We start from the raw sequence: 10,414 nt of genomic DNA, 5'->3' as shown, positions 1-10,414 counted from the left end.
GCACTTTGTTAAACTCGGACAAAATCGCTTAAGCGGTTTTCAAGAAGAAGAAGAAATGTTGAATTCCTAACTAAGATCTCCTATGTATCAGTGGTCTGGATGAGTAGATTCTCTCTCGGGGGAGGCAGAAGGACCTTATCGAGACTACAACGCCCTGTGGCCATCTGTTGCACCGGAGCTTTTCCGACTACTTCAGGCTCGGCATTAGATGCTCTGATTGGTTTACCACCACTTGATGTTTTTATCCAAGGAGAGGCCTTGAAGGCCATCTGCAGGCTGAAACACAATGGGAACTGGTACCCCCTGTTCGGCATTGAAAATCAGAGAAGGCATGAACTTCGATCCAACGATTCTTTCCATGCCACTTGACTCCATGTCATCAAGAGTCGTACTTGAAAAGAGATACAGTGTAGGGCTGCCAGAGGCTCAGTTGTGGTAAAACTTTGAAAATGAGCCCGGCAAATTCTGTTTTCGCATTTTCACGGATGGCTCCAGGACCGAGCATGGCTCCGCCTCTGGGGTCTACGTGGAATTCAGCAGGACAAAACTGCACTTTGCTCTTGGAATGCATGCATCTGTGTTTCAAGCGGAGGTGTATGTAGTTCAAGAAGCGATGAACTTTGTTGTGGAAAACCGATGGAGAGGCACATCTATGTGTCTGCAGCGACAGCCAAGCTGCGCTCATGGCCTTAGATAGCCCCCCAACCACATCAGGGGTAGTCGAGTCCTGTAAATCCAGGCTGAACTATGTTGGTAGACATAATAGCCTGATGCTAACATGGGTCCCGTGACACATGGGTATCGTGGGTAACGATCAACTTCTTTGGCCCAGAACCCGTTTTGTCACTCCCTTCTGCGGCCATCAAAGCCACGGTTAGCAAATGGGTTACTACAACCCACACACGAGCTTGGCAGGCTGAGAGAGGCTGCAGATGGACTAAACTGATGTTACTTTTCATGTCCGATCGACCGTCGCAACCCCTCCTGTCATTAAACAGAAGGGAGTGCAGAAGGCTGGTTGGACTGATGACGGGCCACTTTCTATGGGCGAAGCACATGGAAAGGGTGGACATCTCAGACAGTGTACTCTGCCCAGCTTGTGAGAGAAGGGTGAGACGGCGGACCACTTCTGGTGCGTCTGCCCCGCCTTCGCTCTGATGTGTTAAGAAGCGACCATCTTGGCTTCTTGGCACCACAAGATCTGCTCAGATTTATTCGGAGTTCGTCTGAGTAATGTCTGAGTGCTGAACTTGCTAGTTGTCCCGACAAAAAAAAATAAATAAATAAAAAAAAAATAAGTAAAAGAAAATGCTATTTTGGTGATCCTACTTTAGTAACGACTTTTTTGTTTATTACATATTGAACAAGGTTCAACGGGAGGAACGCATGGAATCTTCTTTGTTCGATAATGTTAGCGCCGAAGGCTAGCTGCAAGTATTATTTTAATATTTTCCTTAATAATGTATTGAAATTGGTTCTACTTATTTTTCGTTTCGTATTATTCATATTTCATTCATATACAAATCTTTCTTGTTGAATCACTTCATATTTCACTATTGAACCAATAAAATCTTAAAATATTATTAAAAAACAAATGTTCTGAATTCAATAAGGGAATTCAAATACTGTTCGTATCATATTGGAGAGAGCACCTCAGGCTGAAAATATAGCAACTGTGTAATTAGTAAAGACTTTCGTTGCTATATTATAAATTCCTTCTTCATATTAAAAATCATTCATTCAACGCGCAAAAAGACAAACTGGTAAAGGCCTACAAACTTATCCAGCACTTAGAAAACAACCATCATTCGTCAAATAAACTGAAATACTGACACATGTACACATTCATACTATAGTTGTGAGCCAAAAAGTACTAATTATAATCCCATAAAGCACCAACAAAATGTTTTCATAATTTACTCAATCTTTTAGACCTTTAGTATGATGAAACCTATGCATTAAAGATAGAAATAAAAAGTGGATTTTAATTGAAAAATTTAAGTTTAGCAATTTGCGGCATTGGTCGCTGTTGTTATGCACAGTACTACACGTGAAGTGAATACTTGAATATTAGCGTGTGGCGCTTTGGGATGCATCCGAAAGTTTAATGTACATATGTATGTATGTATTTATGTAACATACTCGTATGTACACTAAAAAAGCCACACTCTTGGTTCAGCGTTTTGGTTTTTTATTTACAATTGATTTATCTAATATAATTACCTAATTATTAGAGAACCCATAATAATATCTTGAATAAAATTAATATTGATCTACTATGACTGAGTAACCCTTGGGGGAACCTGTTATCCCTATAGGGCGCGTCCCCAGGTGGTGGATAGGGGAACGCCTCCCAGATATGGAAGGCAGGAGAATCGGTCTCCCGCGAACCACACAGGTCGAAGACGTAAACTTCGTTAAAAAAACTCCCTCAACCCAAGGTGTAACGCGACCCGTGCCTATTGGGTGGGTTTGGCAGCCGGGGGATAAAATTAGGCTGTCTCCTAACGGAGCCCTCCTGATATCAGGCCGCCTCAGGTTGTAACGGTGGCCTTACCATGGTATGGGGCGCTGCCATGGCGGACCGTTTATTTCCCCTCCATCCTCATTGGTCACCGCACATGGCGACATGGGCAGCTCTTTGGAAGGGCAGGTGACCGTAAGAAACAGACAAATGAACAAACAACAAAAAAACAAAAAATCGGATAACGCTACCAAACGGACAGACAAACAGACGGACAAACGGACTGACACAAAGACAAAACGAACCGACAGTCGGACAGACAAGCGGACGGACCCAATGACAAAACGGACAGACAAACGAACGGACACAATCGAGCTGAGGAAGTTGGGAACTCCCTCAGAGGACGAGCTCTTGGCTTCTAGTCAAGAGATAGTTGATGACAAAGCTGTGGGCCACAGCACACCATCAACTATAAATCAACCGATCACATCCGCTGATGCCAAGGGGCAAAAGCGTCAATACCCAAAAAAAGGACCGTCTAGATATAAGCTTTACCAGCGGTCTCTAGCTATTCTCGGCAGAATAAGCAAAAATGAGGCCGAAGGTAAAACTCATCCCAAAGATGCGGCCGATAAGGCAAGGTGCCTAAATGTGGTCGATGAGTACCTGGCGTTCCAGGCCACCCAAAAGGCAGAAGCCGTAAAACGCAATCGTTCGCAGGACGAGGGCTGTAAAACTGCGAAAAAGCACAAGACGTCTCACACTGCTCTGACGCCCAAACCAGCCAAACGCGCGTTTAACGAGGTGGCACGGGATCACCTGCAAACGGCGTTGGTGGACGAATTAACGAACCGCGGTAAACCTGCGTTAGAAAGGTGGTCCGAAATCGAGGCACGGCTGTCTCGCATTGTCGTTGATCACGTCATGGCAAGCCCGGAGGGTCAAGTGCCAGGTTATGATTCAATGGAGGTGGTCCGTGGATACAGGGTGATCAAATGCGACGATCAGTTCTCTGTTGATTTCCTTCAAAACGCTATTAGCAAAATCCAGAGCGACTGGGAAGGTTTGAGGCTCAAACTAATCCCAGCCAGTGAGATCCCAAGACGACCAAGGGCTCGTATCTGGATACCGAACATGGAGTTCGAAGCTAAGCAGTTAATACCATACCTGCAAGCACACAACCGCACTGTTCCAATGGATGACTGGAGTATCATCAAAGCGGAGGCTCCGCAAAAGAACAGTGTGTCCTTCCTTCTCCAAATCTCGGAGGAGAGTATTGAGCCACTGGGAAAAGTGGACAACAAACTTCGGTTTGGCGTGAGGAAGGCGCATCTGAAGTTATTCCGTTCTGCAAATCCGGAGGATGAGCAGGACGAGGTTGACGACGCTAATGAGTTGCTCATGGGCATGCAACTGGAAGAAGCCGGGTCCACCCAAAACGATGGCGCTAATGAGCAGCATACGGGCATGCAGCTTGACGCCCCTAAAAACGACCAGTAAGTATGGGTCTCAAGGTTGTCCAGATCAATCTGCAGCACTCCAGGACTGCAACGGACAACCTAGCCGTTCTCCTATCGGAGGAGGACGTAGACATCGCACTGATACAGGAACCCAGAGTGCGGAGTACTGAGGTAAGCGGATTCTCTCTCAAAAACTACAACTTGTACTATAAGCGGACCCAGGGTAACCCCAGGGCATGTATTGTAGCAAAAAAACATCTAAATGTATTTTTAATCCCATCCTACAGCTCATCGGATGTGACGGTCACCGAAATGGAGGCTACTGACGGCGTCAGGATCAAAATTGCCTCCATCTACATGGCACACGACCAACCAGCACCACCTGACGAGGCTCGTAGGCTTGTGCTTGACTGCAAAAACAGTATCCTGCTACTAGGATGTGACGCCAATGCGAGGCATACCCTATGGGGGAGTACCGAAACGAATGATCGAGGTGAGTCCCTATATGAATTTATCATCAATACTAACCTAACAGTATGTAACAGGGGTAATACCCCGACTTTCACCTTTCCAAGCACGGAAAGCTTTAGAGGATGGGCGGAAGTAATAGATGTGACATTACTGTCTGAAAATACCTCAGTGAGGGTAGAAAATTGGAGAGTCTCAAGCAAAAAGTCCTTTTCGGACCACAGCTGGATCCTCTACCACCTGGATCTTGAGGTAGATCCACCCTTACCATATCGAAACCCACTTAGAACAAACTGGAAACGGTTCAAAAATGTAGTAGGGAATAGGATAGGAAGGATTCCGATCCATCAAATCACTCTCGCAGAAAACATTGAGAGTAGGGTCACAACATTGGAAAAGACATTCAGTAGGGCCTACAAAACGTCATGTCCAATTAAATATAGCAAAAAATCCTATCCTCCTTGGTGGAGCAATGAGCTCTCAAAATTAAGGGAAGAAGCCAGATCAAATTTCAATCTCAGCTACTCAACAGGTAATTGGCAGTTGTATAGAGAAAGTCGGAGACAATACAAGAAGGCAATCAGGGCCGCCAAGAAAGAGAGCTGGAGAGATTTCTGTTCTTCTATCGAATCTACCAGAGATTCTGCGAGACTTAGCCGTATTCTGTCCAAGGATCATTCAATGGCTTCTTGGGTCAAGAGGCCGGATGGCACTTGGACTTCTACGGCGGAAGAGTCTCTAGAACTTCTTTTAGATACACATTTTCCGGGATGTAGCACCCATGACAATGATGCTGGGAGAATCCGGCGGAGCCGATATGACCCACAGCATCTTGTCGATGTAATAGTTACGAAAGAGAAGGTTGCATGGGCAATCAAATCATTCTCACCTTTCAAATCTCCAGGCCCTGATGGGATCTTTCCTAAGATGTTACAGGAAACTCTTGATAGTATTCTACCATGGCTAATGGAAATTTTCAAAGCGTGTCTAAATCTAGGTTATATTCCAAACAGCTGGAAACTTGTTAGGGTCGTCTTCATACCAAAGGCAGGCAGAAGAGGACATGAATCAGCGAAGGACTTTAGGCCGATCAGTTTGTCGTCCTTCCTTGTTAAAACTTTGGAACGGCTTTTAGATATGCACATTAGAAGTTCGCTGGAGAGCTTTAGTATATCAACTGCACAACATGCTTACCTCAAAGGCAAATCGACGGAGACAGCGCTTCACGAGGTAATCCGAACAATAGAGGGGTCTCTAGTAAACAAACAGTATACGATGGCAGCTTTTCTTGACATAGAGGGCGCATTTAATAACGTTAGCACGAATGCTATCCAACGGGCGTTAATAGACTTAGGGGTGGAAAATTGTATCACCAATTGGATCATCTCTATGCTAGAAACCAGGATCATTAGAGCTAATATGGGTAACATCAACATAACTAAGAGAGTCCACAGGGGTACTCCACAGGGGGGAGTACTATCTCCACTTCTTTGGTTATGTGTGATTAGCAAAATCCTAATAAAACTTAATAGAGGAGGGGTAAAAGCGGTGGCGTACGCTGATGATGTGGTGCTAATGGCGTCAGGACTGTGTCCTAATACGATCAGTGGGATCATTCAAAGGGCGTTAGGCGAGCTTAATTCTTGGGCAACAGGCTGTGGCTTAAGTTTAAACCCGCGTAAAACAGAACTCATGCTCTTTACCACCAGATACAAGGTACCAAGCTTTACCCTACCAAATATTAATGGACAAACCCTCTCACTTTCACCCAGTGCAAAGTACTTAGGGGTAATTTTGGACTCCAAACTTAGCTGGAAATTAAACGTCGAAGAACGGGTAAGGAAAGCTGAAATTGCTCTATATGCCTGTAAACGTATGCTTGGAAGAAGATGGGGTCTTCAACCTAAGCATACATTATGGTTGTACAAGGCGGTTATACGACCAATTTTATCGTATGGTTCGGTAGTTTGGTGGAAAGCTCTAGGGAGAGATTACAACATCAAATTACTCGGCAGAATACAAAGATCAGCCTGTGCAATAACGGTCGGCGCAATCAGATCATGTCCTAGGGAGGCTCTGAACGCACTGACACACGTTATTCCAATAGACCTACATATTAAGAAGACGGCAACCATGAGTGCATTTAGGTTAAACGAAGCGGGCCGCTGGAAAGAAAACACTTATGGTCATGCCAGTCTACTATTGCGGCAAACTCAGTTAACCTCGGTGAGGACTGACTACATCGTCCCGACGGTAACATTCAATAGGAATTTTGCCACTCTCTTTCCATCTAAGGAAGAGTGGAATAAGGGATTCTCATTAAACAACTTCGACACTACAGTCTATACAGATGGTTCTAAAATGGATTGTGGTGTTGGAGCTGGTATATATTCTCATAGACTTAAAATTGAAAAATCTGTGCGCCTCCCCAATACCTGCAGTGTCTTCCAGGCGGAAGTACTGGCAATTGGGGAAGCTTGTAGGCTACTACTCACAGACTTCTCTTTTAAGAGCAATATCGCTATTCTCTCGGATAGCCAAGCTGCAATCCAGGCACTGGATTCAGCGACTACAACCTCAATGGTGGTGGAACAAAGTAGGAATAGCCTTTCCACCTTGAGCGAAAAACATAATGTTACCTTAATCTGGGTCCCAGGACATCGGAATATTGAAGGTAACGAAAAAGCAGATGAACTGGCAAGAGGGGGATCTGCCATGAATAACGCTCTTGCAGAACCGGTATTCACACCATTAGGTGCAGTCAAGAGTACAATTTCCCTAAAATACCTCCGAATGGCGGAGTGTAGATGGAGGGGCCAGACGAAATGCAAAATCAGCAGAACGTTATGGCCCACCTACAACCTTAAACAATCATCAATATTGTTAAACATGAAACGACGGGATGCCTGGAGACTAACGGCAGTCATAACTGGCTTTTGGTCTGTCGGAGAACAGGCAGCCAAAATGGGCATTCCTCACAACACATACTGTCACAGTTGCAAACAACCGGAGAAAAAGGAAACAATCTTCCATTTCCTCTGTGAATGCCCTGCCCTATGGAAGGACAGAATGTTAACCCTGGGCAAACCGCTGTTCGAGGAGCTCGAACAACTGTCTGGCTTAGAGGTCAACAACCTAATAAGGTTCCTGAACCGCACAGACTGGGTATAGTCATGCCGTAAATAACAAGTTGGTAACGAGGATGTGGCAACAAAATGGTGCGGAAGCGCTAGTTGGATTCAGGATGAATCACCACTCTAACCAACCAACCATGAGTGAGTAAAAAATAATGGCCTCGCAATTTTCAATAGTATCGAAATGTCGAAGACATAACTTTGTTTTTGTTTCTGCGAGCACTTGAGGCGTAACAGCTGCGACTGACGAGCATTTAGAAGACTTATTTACAAATAAATATGTGTGCTTGCATGAATATTGTACATACAGAGTGGGGCCCTTGGCATAAAAAAACCCATGATTAACCAAATGTGCGCAAATAATTCTAAATAATAAGAAGTATCGCGATGTTAACTATGTTCGAGTAGTCGTCAGTGATTTCTTTTATTTTAGACTTAAAATATATATCTTCCTCCAGAAAAATTGGTGTATGGACGGCTCAGGTATGCGTGGGGAAATGTAGTGCACTCGTTTTATGGCTGAGTGTACTTAGCTTCCAGAAATATGAATTTGCATCTATGAATGTATTTTGTTTCTGTAGTCCCAAGGTTTAGAATTGTTCTGTTATAAAATGTGGATGAATAAAAGTAAAAACAACTTCAAATGGATAGCGAAATGCCGTCGGCAATTAATTAGTGCAATATACATTAGTGGGACTACCCTCCACTCAATTCTGTCAATCCGCTGTCGAGCTGGTTGTGGTGACTAGTCTTCGCCAGTCGATTTGATTTTCCACAATTCACACTATTCGTAGTCGATGAAACTTCTGAATATAATAAACGTTCTCTGGACCAGATACATGTACGAAAAAGCATGAATAATAAACAACCCCAAAACCGGCCCTTGGTTGCACTTCATATTATAATAAACTACATTGTTCGCATTTAAGTTTTGCAGTTACTAATGATTCCACTATTTCTTTATTTGCTTAGCTAGAATTAGGAATGTAATCACATTGCTGCTTTTTCTTTGCTTTTTGCTCCAAAGTAAAAACTGATATGAACACACACACACACACAATCAGAATTAGCTGAGCGAAAAGATAGTCAATAGCGCAATTGAAAGATATTGTAAACTAAAGGAAACATGGGGAAAAAGAGTCATGTAAATACTATATTATTTATTTCAAGAGAACTCAATTCCACGCTGCTTTTCAAATATTACATAAATTTGATTATAGCTCAGCAGACGTGTTTAATGACACTCTCTGGTATTTCTCAGATGCCTTTCAAGCAAAACCAGCCCTATGCAATAGCCATAGCTTCAGACAAAACCTTTGTATAGTAACTTTGATGTTTGCTTAGATACTACAGACGGCAGAGCGTGATGTTATATTTTCGAATTTATGTATGCATGTATGTGTGTATGTATTTCATCATAACCCAGATGTATTAAATAATTTGATTGACAACTTAGTGCAACTCTCTAATAAGGAACTGTGATGACAAAAACTATAAGCAAAACAATTAAAATCGGATTGTTTTTTAATTTAACATTATAGTTTGATTCTTATGAGTACGACTCGTACCAAATTCAATCCTACTTTGTTAAATAGACCTTCATAAAATAGTGGGAACGTTGCTCTGAAATGTACACATATATACGTACATACATACTCGTTTATACATACATACATATGCAATGAAAAGTTGGAAAAAGGATTGATTGAAAACTTATAACTGGAAATACAGAATTCTGATTAAGTCTAAAACGCGGTGAAAAAATTAAATATGTATCACCCATCAGCTAACGTATTCACCAGATCTGGTTTCCTTCCTTTCCCCTGAAATTAGCTCTTGGGGATACCTGTTTTAAATATATTGAGGTTATAAAACAAAATTAGTGATAGAATATGCGGCCTGTCTAATGGAAGCGTGACTGGCATAAATCAAACTTAGAGATCCGTTATAAGAAAATTTAAATAAAACGCGTTGTATAATTTTCAAAATTCAGAAAACTTTTGTTGTTTTTACAAAATGTGTTAAGCGTATGAAAAACGATTTGAAACAGTATTCCTATGTGCACACCCTAAAGGTCCAAAAATGTCACGTCCATTTGTAGCAAAATATTTCAAAAAGTCGAGAACGTTTGTAAATAAATGGGTGCAACAATATACTGAAGTTGAAAACGGTGACGGCTTAACCGGACGAGGCCCAAAGATGAAAAGATCATTGCTTTGTTTGTGACAAAACAGAACTCACCGTTGCGTGAAACTAAACCGTTGTTATCATTATCTTTTTCTTCTTGATTGGTGCGATAACCGCTTACGCGATTTTGGCCGGGTTTAACAAAGCGCGCCAGTCGTTTCTATCCGCTGCGCTATGTCGATATCGTCGTAAAGCTCATACAGCTCATACGTGCAAAGGTCCAGAAATGTTACTATATTTTTTAGCACGCTCAGCGGCCAATAAGGCAGATACAGATTTTCCATATTTGGATTTGGGCATGTGTTTCCATACTAAAAAGTCTTATAATACTGCAATAATAGAATTTTCACAATTATCCGACACATGCAATTATGCAATTATTCAAACTGTAAAATACGAAATAAATAATGTAAAGTCTACACATCTGACAAATATGAGTATGTTCAACAACACATCACAACATTTGTGCACCGCGCAATCTGACATCCAAATTCTACACATTTTGAAAATTCCGAGTTCTGAAATTCTACATGACGAAACAAAAAATAAAATTTATACATTTATCAGGATTTAGTATTTGATAGGTTTGCGCATTTTTTTTGCGTGCCGATTTTTATGTCGTGCCGTTTTTGCATATTTTTTAGCGCTTAATAATTTTCAATGATAAAAATGTTCAAACCCGTTTTTAAATATGTACATGT

Source organism: Anastrepha obliqua, chromosome 2 (assembly GCF_027943255.1).
Source record: "Anastrepha obliqua isolate idAnaObli1 chromosome 2, idAnaObli1_1.0, whole genome shotgun sequence".
Classification (NCBI taxonomy): Eukaryota; Metazoa; Arthropoda; class Insecta; order Diptera; family Tephritidae; genus Anastrepha; species Anastrepha obliqua.
Note: the sequence above shows the minus strand (reverse complement) of the source record.